Source organism: Acomys minous, assembly GCF_964271855.1.
Source record: "Acomys minous genome assembly, chromosome: 5".
NCBI lineage: Eukaryota > Metazoa > Chordata > Mammalia > Rodentia > Muridae > Acomys > Acomys minous.
This window is the reverse complement of record NC_140494.1, coordinates 36,731,496-36,746,916: the sequence shown is the minus strand read 5'-3', so window position 1 is coordinate 36,746,916 and position 15,421 is coordinate 36,731,496.

The window sequence follows — 15,421 nt, the reverse complement described above, 5'->3', positions numbered from 1 at the left end:
GACCTGTTGGAATTTAATTTTTTGTTACATTTATTTATTCAGTGCATGGTGTACACGTGTGTGTGCGTGTGTGCATGCATGTGTATGTGCACGAGTGTGTGTATGTTTGTGTGTATGTGTGTGTGCAAATGTGTGTGTATGTGTGTATACCTCCACACTTGTGAGGATCAGTTCTCTCCTTCCATCATGTGGACCTGGGGATAGAAATCGGGTCCTCAAGGTTTGCCATCTTGTCAGCTCCTGCTAGGATTTCCTATGTCCCAGGTTTCTGTTCCTAGGATTCAGTTCCACATGTTGACCCAAGCTACCACAATCACTTCTCAGCTGATGTCTAGGCAAGGTAAGACTAACACAGATTAGCAAGACCAGAGGACAAAGCAGAGAAGGAGCTCAGCACTGTCACCTGACAGCGTTGGGAGGTGGAAGTCTTTAGGAAATGGTTAAGCCACAAGTATTTTGCCCTTTTTAGTAGACATGTATTTTTTAAATATCTTTTTTTAAATCAAGTAAGCTATTTATTTGTTTTGCACCCCATCACAGCTTCTCCGCCTTCCTTTCCTCCCAGTCCCTCCCTCTCCCTCCCCTCCTCCACCACCTGCCCCTCCCTACCTTCTCCTCAGAAAAGGGAGGCCTCCCATGGATATCAACTAGCCTCTGGCATACCAAGTTGAGGTAAGACTAGCCTCCTCCTGAGGCTGACAGGGCAGCACTGTTAGCGGAAAGGGAAAGCGGCAAGACAGGCACGGAGTCAGAGACAGCCCTGCTCCTGCTGGGAGGAGGCCCACATGAAGACCAAGCTGCACTACTGTTCCCTAGGTGCAGAGGGCTAGGTCTGTCCCATGCATGCTATCTGGTTGGTGGTTCAGTGAACATGTATTTTTAAAAAGGGGTTGCAGCATAAGGCCTGTACTCCCCCCCCCTTTCTAATCGTCCTTCTTTCCTACTGTGCTGAGACAGAACTTGTCCTCACCTAGCGTGTGGAGTTACAGCAAGAAGACAACACCTTGGAAGCAGGCAACAGACGTCACTGGACACTGAGTCGGCTGGACCTTTGACCTTGAACTTGCCAGCCTCAAGACCTGAGAGGAATACATTTCTGCTCTTTATAAGTGACTGAATCATGGTTTTTGTTACCCACCCCCCACCTCCCGACACAGACAAATCCCGAGACTAGTTACTAAAATCCATATTTCTTTTTATCTCACTAACTACTCATGGGACCTTTGAAAAATCCCTTGGGTCTCAGTTTCTTCATTTTTAAAATTAGAAGACACAGACCAAGAGACACAGAGGCAGTTTCTGCTTTCATGAGGCCATCTGTTTTCATACATTGTATGAGCAATGTTGGTATACAGAGAAAGGGAAAGGCACAAATATAGCAACATGCATCCGAGGGCAGACCACACTCCTGTTTGGATATAACAGAAGTGCTCTGTTTCATTTGGGTTTGGGTTTTCCCATGCCAGACAGCAGCACTGTGGTTTCGTACTCATCACAAATGTCATAGAAATTTGCTATTTATCATGACCAAAAAGACCAGATCACTTCGGTCTTAGTTTGAATTCCACTAACTCCACTGGTTTCTCTGCTCGTCAGCCTAAGGAATGTGACATAGTTGTATGGAATACTATAGTTCCTAAGTATTGAATACTACTCAACTCCAGGAAATAATCCAATTCCTACAACTTAATTCCAAGAGAGAAGAACAATTATAATAACGACAAGAGACACACCCATTTCTCATATCTGCATCCAACTCCTTTCCTCAAAGTGGAATTGTTTTCTACAGAATCCCAGAGAGATGCCTACTGTGAGAGGACACAGGCAGCAAACCATGTGGAAACTAGCACACCCGGCCTTCTAGCATTTAGAGCTCTAAAGCATAGTGGTCGCCCCCCTTCTCCCCCCCAGGCAAGTAAAATGCAGCCAGCCAGGGAGGGAGCCCACTCACACAGCCTGAGTTCACACGTGGCTGTGATGGGCTTGAACCTGAACAAGCATGGGAAGGACCCAAACGAGGAGGAAAAGCTGTCAAAGTGAATAAACAAGAAAGCAAACAAAAGGAGAAGGAAATACACTGCGGTGCACTGGGGGAGCAGGGACAGGGCGAGATGTGGACACAAAACATCTTTCCTTGTCAGAAGAAATCAGTTCAATAATTTTGTGTTCTCAGAGCACCAAGAGGTATTGTTTGAAGAGCTAAAGGCGTTTCAAAAGAGAAAAGAAGAATGATTGCAGAGTAAAAAATAACTAACATAAATAAGTAGTTGTTTAAATTAAACACAAACCAGTGAATGGTTGGAAATTAAATACAGAAAAAAAAAAGACAAGGAAAAAAATAACAGACAGACCATATACACAAAAGAAAAAACGCTAAAGAACAAATGTAAGAGGTTAGCACCTGTGAAGGAGAGAGAAACATGTTTTTTTGTTTAGATCACAAGTGGGGGATGAGAAAAAGACTTGTGAGAGAGCAGGTGATGTTTATCCCCTTAGAAGTTAAACCACCGCGTAGGGGAGATTGGTTATTAACCAGCTGAAAAACATCCTTGAACAAATTCTGAGAGGAGGTATAAATGTGAGGCAAAAACAGGAGGTGGGGCCTTTGGAGACTTGGGAGAGTTTTGGCTGTTCATAGCTCCACTTTGAGATGCTCCTAAAGAGAACCGCTCAAGGGCTCCTGCTGAGGTTACAGGTTCTGGTTGGTCCAGGTTCCGGCAGAAGAAATCCTGTTGATTATTACAGGAGAATCGTGCCTTGGAACTGATATTCTTATGGTTTCATTATTGTATTCTTTAATCTTCTTTTCCTATTGTTTAGGTTAGTCAGGTTATAAGTGAGGTACTCTTGGTTAATAAGTTCATAATAAAATATATTTGCTACGAAAATTGAGCCTACACATCTGCTGAGCAGGAAGCAATAAAAATATCCATTGTACATACCTAAAGCTGTCAAAGAACAAACTCAATGAAAAAAAAATGAAAGCACAGAGTGGAGGAAATTACATAAAAAGGAGAGAGACTGGAGAGTTTTCTGGAATTAAAGGGCAAATGTTATATTGAATAATCCTACAGAGTTCCCAGGGCCAGAAGTGAGACAGGCTCCACCACATGCATTCTGGGGGAATTAAGAAAACTAAGTGCACAGAAAGGTGCTTTTCACCAGCAAGAACACATTTTAATTGAGTTCTGTCATTATCCACAGGGACTGTCAGTGGTAGTAGAGTGCTTTTTCCAAATTCTGACAATAGTGACGTCAAATTGAGATTTCTTTACCCAGCTGAACTATCAGAAGGACACAAGCGCTTTCTCTCAGATAAACTAACAGTAAATTATGAAGGGAGGATTAAATGATATGATGTATGTTCAGACTTGAAAATATTACCTATCCGTGCTCTTTCTTTTTTTCCTTCTTTCTTTTTTTTTTTTTTTTAGGTAGCAGAAGCTAAACTTTATAGGTTTGATTTGTATGTTTTTTTTGTTTTTTTCTCCTTTATTAATTTATTCTTGTTACATCTCAATGGTTATCCCATCCCTTGTATCCTCCCATTCTTCCCTCCCTCCCATTTTCCCCTTATTCCCCTCCCCTATGACTGTTCCTGAGGGGGATTACCTCCCCCTGTATATGTTCATAGGGTATCAAGTCTCTTCTTGGTAACCTGCTGTCCTTCCTCTGAGTGCCACCAGGTCTCCCCCTCCAGGGGACATGGTCAAAGGTGAGGCACCAGAGTATGTGAGAAAGTAATATCCCACTCTCCACTCTACTGTGGAGAGTGTTCTGTCCATTGTCTAGATCTGGGTAGGGGTTTAAGGTTTACCACCTGTATTGTCCTTGGCTGGTGCCTTAGTGCTCTTTCTTAGACATAGATATTTACCCAACTGAAGCAAGAAAGAAGAAAAACCGTGACACACACCTAACAGGTTTTCCCACAGTGAAACTCCTAAGAAGTGAGGGTTACTAGTGTTTTCTCATTGCTGGGACAAAATACTTTACAAGAAGCAAGTTCAGGAAGAAGGGTCTTATTTTTCACTCACAGTTGAAGGTGATATGGCCCACGATGGCAGGGAAGGCACAGTGGCAGAAGTGTGGGGCACATGACTCTTTACCTTCACAATCAGAAAGCAGAGAAAGGCTGAGAATTGGAACCAGGCTCAGAAACTTCAAGGCCTAGCTCCAGCGGCATACTCAGCCTGCTAGCTCCAGCAGGGGTCTGGGTCTTCAAACGTGAGTCTATGGGAACATTTCAGATTCAACCCACAGCAGAGGTTATATGACCTGGAGAGACGTCAGAAGCCAAGCAGAAACAGGGCTTACTAGAGGCAGAGGAAACCTTGGCTATATAGAATAGATCTTGGAAGGTTTAAACATATAACAAAATAAAAGATGGAGACGAAGTCAACTTCTTTTAAGATGAAAGCTGTTAAGAATGTTCAGGGAAAGCAATTTTATTCTAATAAAAGAAACTATACCACACCACAGCATATTACCCCACACCATAGCATACCACATCATATTACACTATGATACACCATTCCACACAACACCCAATAACAAAGATACCTTTGCTGGTTTTCTGTGCGCTGAGTGGGGGCCAAGTGGGAGAGAGTCCTGGAGACCTGATGGTGTTCTCAGCTCTGGGTATAAACTCCAAGCCCTCTTTCCTCCCCAGACTCTGCTATCTGTCTTTAGGAGATCATCTGTGTCCATCTGTGTCTTAGACACCAGGAGCCTCACCCCATCAGTTTCTTCTGGGGACAGAGCCCTCATTTTGTTTTTATTCCTAGATATTCAAGAGATCTGCAAGTTAGGTCTTTCCATGCTTGCTGTTGACTGAGTTGTTTAGTGATAAAATAAAAGACTCTTTTCATGCAAGTGTTTTGTGCCACACTGTCTCATGCACACACACACACACACACACACACACACACACACACACACACACACACACACACACGGACCATGCTGGGCATCTCCTGGATCTTCCAGGACACGACCTGAGGGGACTTTTCCAGTCTCATCTGACTCACTTGACTGCACGGAGCTTTCACTGCAGTAATTAATCAGCCGCAAGTGTTTTGAACCTCAGCGCTTCTCCTTGGGAGAGAATCTGGCAAGTCAGACAAACTAACCATGGCCTGTGTCTGCTGCTCTCTACCCAGTGGCCTGCTGTGAAGCAGAGCCTGTCACAGGCAGAGAAAAGAGGCTGGGGCTGCAGAGCTGCGCCTGGTGATGACACGAGAAGAAAGGAATCATAAAGTTAATTACAGTAGTATGCAAAAAATGCATGCCATAGATTACTTCTTTGATGGTTTGTTCAAGAACTGTGCCTGGCTCAGCCTCTATAAATAGTACTGAGTTCTGAGAAGTGTTAATTTACCATCTCAAGGAATGGGAGACCATATGCTACTCAGAAAACATGGCTCTGAAAAGCTGGGAGCCATGAAATAGCCACCTGAGGACCGATTGAACGAGAGGTATGTATTAAGCCAGAGTCTTTTGAGAAGATAGTGGCTGGGCACTCTGTAGTGGTCCCGTTTGCTGCTGTGGGTTGGGGTGAAAAAATTGCTTACCTCCTTCATCAAAGCCAAAGCTCAATACATTTAGCAAGGGGGAGGCTTGTGACATGTGGTCACGGCATCGGGCTCAAGGTCATATGGGAAGGGGAAAAGAGAAGAAATAACACAGGAGTTTGGATTATGATGATGTGACACACATGGATACACACAAGTGTATAGACACATACATGGACACACACAAATTCACAGACACACTGACACAGACATACACACACACACACATACACACACAAACACACAAACACACACACGCACACACACACACTGCTAGATCTGATTTGCTGAAGCATACTGGTAAAATGTAGCATAAACAGATCATCATATGTGGCTCAGGGAAGCACACAGTGAGCAAAAGCATTCCGACTTATGAATAATTGATTGCATTTACTTATACTCAAATTTATATATAAAACTGAACATTTATGTAACATATACCATGCGATGTTTCCATACAATGCATGTAGTTAGTAATGACCAAATTTGAGCAAACTCCCCATTTCCAAAATCAATGATCATTTTTTTTTTTCCGAGACAGGGTTTCTCTGTGTAGCCTTGGCTGTCCTAGACTCACTTTGTAGACCAGGCTGGCCTCGAACTCAGAGTGATCCGCCTGCCTCTACCTCCAGAGTGCTGGGATCAAAGGCATGTGCCACCAGGCCCGGCCTCAATGATCATTTCTTTATCATGGAAACACTCAAAATTAATTTTTCCATTTTTGAAAATATACACTAGGTCACTGCTGTCTAGTGCTACCCATTAGTGCAAGAAAACATGGGGACTTCTCTCTCTACTATGTGACTATAAGTTTTTACTCTACTTTAAAAAGAGAAATGTATAAAGGATTGGGGCATAGCTCATTGGCAGAGTATTTGCTAAGCATGCATGAGATCTGGGGTTCAATCCCTAGCATTGCAAAAGGAAAGAGTGAGAAACATGTAAAGTGTACACACTGAAGATTAGCGCTAACCTAGGTGGTGATCTGGTTCTGATCCTGGGTTGAGTGAGTGGTCAGGCCTTAGGGCTTCAAGCTTGCTGGAATTTGGATTTCTGCATGAGACCATCAGTATCTGATCACCAGGGACTCTATGCAGCATTTTACCAGTTTTCAGAGGGGCTGAAAACAGTTTAAGAGGTCAAGCTGCCTTGGTTAGCCCAATTATAGGTGACAAGGCAGAGGTGAGGTGCCAGTCACCCTGCCCATGGCTGTCCGAGGGCTGGAGTTTGGATGTATCTCTCTCTGCCACTCGCTAGCCCTCCTGATGAGAACAGTGTATTCTCTGGGTTGAGATACTTAGATGTGTGTCCTCTTGCAAAGCTATCTGGAGACTACATCTCATGTTGGCTAACCTGGAATAGCTCCTGTCCCCGTCCCTGAGCAAATGCACAACTGAAGGACACTCAGGGACACTCAGGGTTAGAGGGACTCTCCAAAGTGGGAGACAGGTCCTTCCAACTTCCCTTAAATGAGTCAGAGCAGGTGTCCCGGGGCCTGGCAACACAGAGTACCGATTACATCTTCACTCTGGTCTTTTGCCCCTATCTGCGCTGGAAAAGTGGTCCCACTTACTGCCCGTGTCTCAGTATTGCAGCTCTGGGGAGCAGTGTGTTCCTTCTCAGGGGTGGGCCGTGTGACACACCCCAGGAAGTGAGTGAGTGGGCAGACATTTCCATGGCTGAGCATAGCTTTGCGTGTGAGCCTTTGGCCTTGCCCTCCGGCTCCTGCTTCTTACTGTATGTAGGCCTAGTGTGTCCCACAACGTGGCTGTCCTTTTAGCTTGGGTTCATGACGTGGCCTAAGCTGAGCTGACCCCAGTCACATCTGACTGAGTAGGGTGTGCCCCCCACACCACACTCACAGTTGTCCTCCTGCCTCCTGAGTAGGAAAAAAACATATTTTCAGCAAGCCAGTGGCATGCTAAGGCTGGTTGATGACACAGCAAAAGCTGACTAACAAATACAAAATTGGCGGAAAGTCTCTTAGGTTTAAGGTTTATTAATTCCTTTTTCCTGGATGCAGACATGTGTTCTTTTTCTGCTGCTGTGACAGAACACTCCAGAGTGTGAAGTTGATTTGGCTCATGGCTCCTGAGACCACAAAGGGGAGGTGGAAGGGTTGGCATCTTGTGAGGGCCTCTTTCTGGTTGTCTTTGTCATTTAATTAATTGTATTTTAAATGAAACTATAATTATGCCATTTCATTTCTTGTTCCTCCCGCCAATTGCTCCCATCAATTCCCCCCACTCCCTCTCAAAATCATGGCCTCTTTTCTTTATGATCATAATGTTTATACATATATATGTTGGGGGCATCACATTGTATTTTTAGGGTTCAGTGTCAAGCTCCTACAGCTGCATATACATTTACACACACACACATGCACACACACACGCGCGCGCACACACACACACACACTTGTGTGTGTATGATCTCAGAGCTGACCCTCAGTTCAGATAATGAATTAGGGGGCTCTTGCCTGGGGAAGACTATTTCTCCCATTTCCAGCGTTCTCTACTTTCCTGGAGCGCTCCGTTGATGGGTGAGGCCTTGAGAGAGCTCTCCCTTCTGTGTTAGCCTGTCTGAGGGTGTTGTCCTTGTTCAGATCTTATTTGGGCAGCCATATTGTTGAGGTGTCATGGGCGAAGCCCCTGTCATTTCTAGGAGGCACGATCTCACAGCAGGTTCAGAGGAGGGGGAGTGGGTTAAGGCAGGACACAGCTGGCCTCCACAGCTGGCCGAGTCGGGGACCAGATCCTACTCTGCCGGCTCCCGAAGGAACCGTCCCTGATGTGTGCTGTTCTAACCCACCGTATCTGTAGCCACGTCTTACAGTGACCGTAGCAGCTTCTGACGTGCCCTTCAGAGCACAACAGTAAGAACAACCACGTGTTTCTGCACATCAGGAGCAGTGATATCCTTTTTGGGGAGACAAGGGAGCAAGCATAGGATTCTAGCCTAGGAGTACCGTCCTTAGTGACGGTTTCATTTTTTAGTGTTGTGTGTGGATTCCGGGGTCCCGCACATGCCGTGAGATACTCTATCATGGATCCCTGCCTTTCATATGTTGCTTTGAATTGCCTGTGATAACCCCTTCTGTCCCTGTGCAATTTGTATTTCCCTCTTCTAGGTTTGCTCCTGAGGCCTGGGCATGAGAGCCACAGGGCTCTTTTGTGGAGGTGAAGGTGACAGGCAGAGGACCTCAGGAAGCACACCTAGATATCGTGGTGACTGCTCTTTCTGCTACCTTGACATTTCTGTTCCAAGTCTCCAGAGGTGAGCAGAGTGTTACACATTATCAACAGGTGCATAGGGCAGACTGCCTGCCAGGCTAGGGAATGGAAGATGGGGGCCAGCCCGGCTTCCACCCTCCATGCTGTGCACATGGCTGGTGACACTGAGAGTCACCTACTTGTGGTGATGCCTTCTCACAAGCCTCCTCCTTACTTGGTCCTGTCATTATCCAGGGTTGCTGGGGAAGGTGCCATGGGTCACGATAAATGTGTCACAGCAGCTGTGGTCCCTCTGCTCTGAGGATGGAGACACCGCTTACACATGCCTGTGGAGTATCACTGGTTAGGAAACAGGCACTCTGGCAGGCATCCCCTTCCCCTTCTCCCTAAGTCCTGTGCTTTGCCTTAGGATAAAATGTGAAAAGTTACTTTAACAAAAGAGGACTTCTGCATCTGTGCCACTCAACCCTGCCCCAGGGCCTGTCTGCTGGCTCTGCAGTTCTGGCTCCTCTCTGGGCACTACATCTGCTCAACTTCTCACTTTCCGGTCCTGACTACAGGGAGAGTCCCAAGCCTCCTCTCTTCCAGAAGACTGAATATGGCTTCCCGCCACGCTGCTGTTCTATAGGAGACTGGGTCCCATGCTGAGTCTGACAGTGCTCCCAGAGTGAGCTGTATGTCACCATGTCTCCTACCAGTCCATAGGGGCACACACCTTAAACGTAGCAGTGAGTGAACACCATCCCACAATGTCTCCTGCTAAGAGCCTGGAGGAATGAGTCATTTCGGCTGGCTGTGCTGGCCGAAAGTATTACAAAAACTCTTTCATTAATGATGGGAGCAGCTGTCCCTCAGGGAGGATCTGGGTGGGAAAGGACAGAATACCTTTGTTTGGACTGTCAGACTATCATCAGGATGTGACACCTAAGGGACACCTCAGAAGCAGCATTGCAGCAGCTCAAGTATTGGGTTTTAGTGTAAGTCAATACTCAGGGTGTTGCTTCCTCTATCAAGTGTCCACCCATTTATGGAGCATCATTACAGAGCCGGTCTGAGGAAGAAAAAGCTGTCAGTCTCCAGCCTTGAAGCACTCTCAGGGAGACATGTAGATAGCATCGAGTCAGCAACAGCCCCCAGATGGGCTGGGGGAACAGCTCAGTAGGCAGAGTGCACAGAGCCCTGGGTTCAAGGCCTATCACTGTATAAACCAAGCACTGTTATGTAGACCAGTAATCCCAGCACTTAGCACTCTGGAAGTGGAGGCAGGGGGATCCGGCATTGGCCTCAGCTGCACTGCAAGTTCCAGGGCATCCTGGGCTATATAAGACTCTGGATCTCTGTGAGTTCAAGTCCAGCCTAGTCTACAAAGTAAATCCAGGACAGCCAGGTATGTTACACAGGGTAACCTTGTCTTGAAAAACAACAACAACAACAACAAAACAAAACAACAACAACAACAACAACAAAACCCAATAGTCACAGGTGGGACAAATTCTGTGACCAGAAGGTCCCATCTCACCTTATTTTTTCTTTTTTTTTCCTTTATTAATTTATTTTTGTTACATCTCAATGGTTATCCCATCCCTTGTATCTTCCCATCCTTCCCTCCCTCCCATTTTCCCCTTACTCCCCTCCCCTATGACTGTTCCTGAGGGGGATTACCTCCCCCTGTATATGCTCATAGGGTATCAAGTCTCTTCTTGGTAACCTGCTGTCCTTCCTCTGAGTGCCACCAGGTCTCCCCCTCCAGGGGACATGGTCAAAGGTGAGGCACCAGAGTATGTGAGAAAGTAATATCCCACTCTCCACTCTACTGTGGAGAATGTTCTGTCCATTGGCTAGATCTGGGTAGGGGTTTAAGGTTTACCGCCTGTATTGTCCTTGGCTGGTGCCTTAGTTTAAGCGGGACCCCTGTGCCCAAATCTGCCTATCATAATATTCTACTTGTAGGCTTCTAGGACCCTCTGTGTCCTTCTACTTTGCCATTCTCCCATGGTTCTCTCATCTAGAGTCCTAATAGAATGTCCTCCCCTCTGTCTCAGTTTCCTGGTAAGTGAAGGCTTTCGTGGGACATGTCCCTTGGGCTAATATGCAGATATAAGTGAGTATATACCATTTGAGTCTTTCTGCTTCTGGGTTAACCTCACCTTATTTATTAGTCTCAAGTTTATCAAGTTCATGTTTTTTGCTACCATGTTTTTTTTTACTTTTTATTGATTCTTTATAAGTTTCACATTATGCGCCCCAGTCACACTCATTTCCCAGGTATCTGCCCACCACCCTTGAAAAACACACAAGCAAACAAGTAAACAAACAATAAGCAATATAAAATCAAGCTTAGAAAACATCTCATTGTGGAAGCTGTAGTGTGTCACAGTGTGGCCCACAGTAGACCCCTCTGTTCACACATTTTCACTTGCAAATGTGCATTGCAATGTGTCATTGGGCTGGCTTGAGATCTCTAGCCTCTGTGACAGCGTCAATATTGAATCCTCACTGAGACTTCTCCCAGTTAGCCTGTTGTTGTCCTGTGTCATGGAGATCCTGCAGTTTTGGATGGGCAGCACAGGCTCATTCACAGGCCCCGACAGTTGACAGATGATGTAGGTTTGGGGATGGGCCAACTCAGAGCCCTGGGTCTGGGCCTGAGTGGCAGCTGCACCACCAAGGCAAACTTCCCAGCACTATTCTGGCACCGAATGCCGCCACTGGCGGGAGGCAGGGTCGGCTCTCCGGCACCCACACCTCCAGAGCCAGTTCCTCTGTGCTGTCCAGTCAAGGCACCAGGCCCCCTCTCCCAAGTGTTGTAGCCTTCAAGGGGCTAGGCCAGCTCTCCTGCTTTAACAACCTCAGGGCTGGGTCACCTGCTCCTCCTACCAGGGCTAGCTCTACCATGCTGTCCAGGCAAGGTGCAGGGCCAGCTCTCCCACTCTCATGACCCCATGGCCACCTCTCCCGACTTCTGCAGGTGTTGGTGTGAGGGCATCACCTTTCCACCCATGCCACTTTGCATAAGAGTGGTGGTGCCAGTACTTGCCTTTGGGGGTGGCCTGCCTGTGCCCCCACCATCAGGGCCAGATATGCTAGGCTGTCCAGGTGAGGTGCAGAGGCTGTTCTTCCAAGTACTGCAGCTGATGGGGACCTGGCCAGCTCTCCTGTTCTCATGACTCCAAGTCCCCTTTTTCCTACTACTGGAGGTGGCAAGGAGCAAGGGGCGGGGGCAGACGAGTGGAGGGGCCAACTCTCAGACGCTCAGGCTTTCAGGGCCAGTTCACCTGTACTCCCACCACTAAGCCCAGCTCTACTGTGCTGCCCAGTCAAGGTGCATGGGCCATTCTCCAGAGCACTGCAGCCGGTGAGGGGCTGGACGGGTTCTGTACAGCCCTTGGACATCCACGTGGTCCCGGCCAGCTGCCCAGCTAGTGGTGATATAAGCCACAGACATCTACACTGGCCTCTGCCACTGCATAGCTACTGACCTTGACATAGCCCTCAGTGGGAGCACAGGCTGGGTCTTCCCCCATGGCCTCAGGTGTCAGGGCTAGCTACTCACAACAGGCTACTCCTCTCCACCCTCACATCTCCAGTTCCATCTTTCTTCACAATGCTCAACTTCTCAGCCAGGCATGGTGGTGAATGCCTCTAATCCCAGAAGAGGCAGGCGGATCGCTGTGAGTTCGAGGCCAGCCTGGTCTACAACATGAGTCCAGGACAAGCCAGGGCTACACAGAGAAACCCTGTCTTGAAAAAAAAACCCAAAAGTAAACAAAAACAACAGCAACAACAACAACAGAAAGCTGTTTCACTTCTCTTTCTCTCAGGGCGGTGGTGGCACACGCCTTTAATCCCAGCACTTGGGAGGCAGAGGCAGGTGGATCACTGTGAGTTCGAGGTCAGCCTGGTCTACAAAGTGAGTCTAGGACAGCCAGGGCTACACAGAGAAACCCTGTCTCGAAAAAAAAAACAAAAACAAACAAACAAAAAGAGCAGTTACTTCTCTTTCTCTCATACCTCTCTGCCACATACTTGTACACTGTAGTGGCTCCCACTGCAGGTGGACCATGCTGCTAGCAGGCCTTTGGATGACCTCCTCTGTCCATGCTGCTTGGTGTGATGGCTGGCGGGCCTCTAGATGTTTACAGTCTGCTAATGGAGCATGACGGCAGGTGGGTCTATGGACAGCTTGCCCTTCTTGCGCTGTGTTGAGTAGCGGTAGGTGGAACTGTGTATCTATGGCCTGTCAGTGGGTCTGTGAGTGTCGTTTCCAGCCTGAGCCATTGGCACTTGTCAGGTCTATGGCTGACTTCCTCTAGTCCTCAGCTTATAATAACCATTTTCATCTCTGTTACTGTTTGTTCTAGTACGGCATGCATGACTATGTTCCTTTCATATATCCCAAGAATGCCAGTGTTCTTCTGTGAACTCAGCTGGGATTTTTTTCTAACACTCTGTTCCTAGCCTATATCTTTGTGTTGAGAGGGACACGGTGTATCCTTTCTGGGAAGCCTGGACTCTGCTCCAGGGGACTTTGCATTTGAGGGACACCAGTGTCCTTAACTCTAGAATGTCACTGCAGTGGACCAGACTTCCAGTTCTTTCCCTCAATACGCTCCTTTTCTTGGGTCACAGCATAGTGGCCTAGTAGCATTTACATCTTCCTTTGTTCTCTCTTTATTCTTTCTCATACTTATTTTTAAAAGTTTTTGTATGCTGAAACCTGTATTGAAATGTGCTTCTTAGGGGTCTGCAGCCACTTCCTGGGAGGTTAAGAAGGGGAACCTCTGCCCTGCACAGCCAAAACCATGGTGCCTCTTCAAGGTTGTATTGACATTTGTCATGACCCCTCTGAGCGTCCACCTTCCATGGCTGCATATTTCTACATAGTTTCCCCAAAACAAAACAAATCAAAACACAACACGACATCATAGGTGTCTATTTCAACTGCTCTTTGTTGGGAGTTTCTCTGCTAGCTGTTTTCAGGACTCAGGCATCCTGGTCCACATACATTGTGACCTTCTACACACTAAGGCTCTCCTTTCTGGGTCATCGCAGTAAGAAGACCATGCTACTGCATGGCTCATTTCTCTTCTGAGTGTTTAAAGCAAACTCAGATGTCAGATTGAGTCAGCATTTACTTTTGCAAAGGACCAGAAATTATCAGAGCTTAAGCACTGTGTCTAAGGCCCTTGTAGGGTGAAAACTTCTACAAATTCTAGGAAACTTTGTTCTGTGTGTTCTTATTTTTCACCATGTCCACATTCCTATAATGTATTCTGTTGTCTCCTATGAAATTATGACAAATCTTAGCAGGAGCCTGAGAGGTCAGTCATACACTTCGTTTGTTGATTGGTGCACTGGCCACTCAGCCAGCTGTCCTACTGTGGTCTCCGTGTTTTCTCCTTAAGTCGTCCTCACGGGAGTACTGTAGGTAGAGCTACAAATACTACATGTGAAGGAAATAAGAGAGAAGTCTCACTCTTCGTGTTCACAGTGTATAAATAGGATGCAATTTCTTCTTATAGTCCATAAATCAAGAGCTTTCGTATGAGCTCCATGGATGACCTGGTACCTAATATAGTAATATACACACCTGTGTATTTGTGTGGTGATGTGGTACATGGGTTAAAAATATCATCTTCTGTTATTAGCTAAATTATTTGACCTTCAAACTCTATACTTAGGGGAAAATGGCTTAGATTTGCACATGAGAGATTCATATTATAATTGCTGCATCTCGGGGCTTATGAAGAATAAATGAGAAACTGTAGAATGTGCCAGAAACATCAGACTGTGGACAATATGATCCTGTCACCACTGCTATCATCATCACCATCATCATCACCACGGCCATGGCAGTTACAAAGTTCTCCTTCTGCCAGAATTGCTACTGTGATGAAAATCCACAACAAAAAGCTGAAACTTCACCCTCTTGGTGAGGGAACTGCTTTCTTTCTTCATATTTTTTTCCAAACTAAACTGAAACTGATTCTTGGAATAACTTAGAACAAATAGCAAAAATGTTACAAATAACAACAGTAAGGGCCGAGAGTGCTGATGGAGCAACAGCCATTACAGAAATGAAGAAAAAAGAACACATAGTCCTCAGATTCCAAGGTCAGGGAGTTCAAAGCGAGTCCCTGCGGCAGCTCCAGAGAGTTCAAGCTGACAAAGTTGTGGTCAGCACAGGACAACAGCTCCCTATGAGCACCATGCTTCCAGGATGGCTTTTGATTTACTGGTAGTTTCCAGCCTTAACTTCATTTATCTTTGCAACCATTTATTAGTTACTTTTCTATTGCTGTGATAAAACACCATGGCCAAAAGCCATGATTATGGTTCTAGAGAGATGAGTAGGATGAATGACAGGCCGTGTTTTTTGAAAAATGACTTCAGAAGGCTCCCCACCCCCATCTTGCCACCCCTGCTTTTCCAATACAGTGATTCCTTATTTATTCCACTGAGAGGTTGGGTTGATTTTCCCTTCCTGGGATTCTGAACGCGCCATGGCTACGGTGGGCCTACCGAGGTGGGATCACGATAGGTGGGCAGGGCTGCTTCCACCTGCTTTTCTGGAACAGAATGATCTGTCATCCAAAACCATGAGATGAGGGTGTCCCA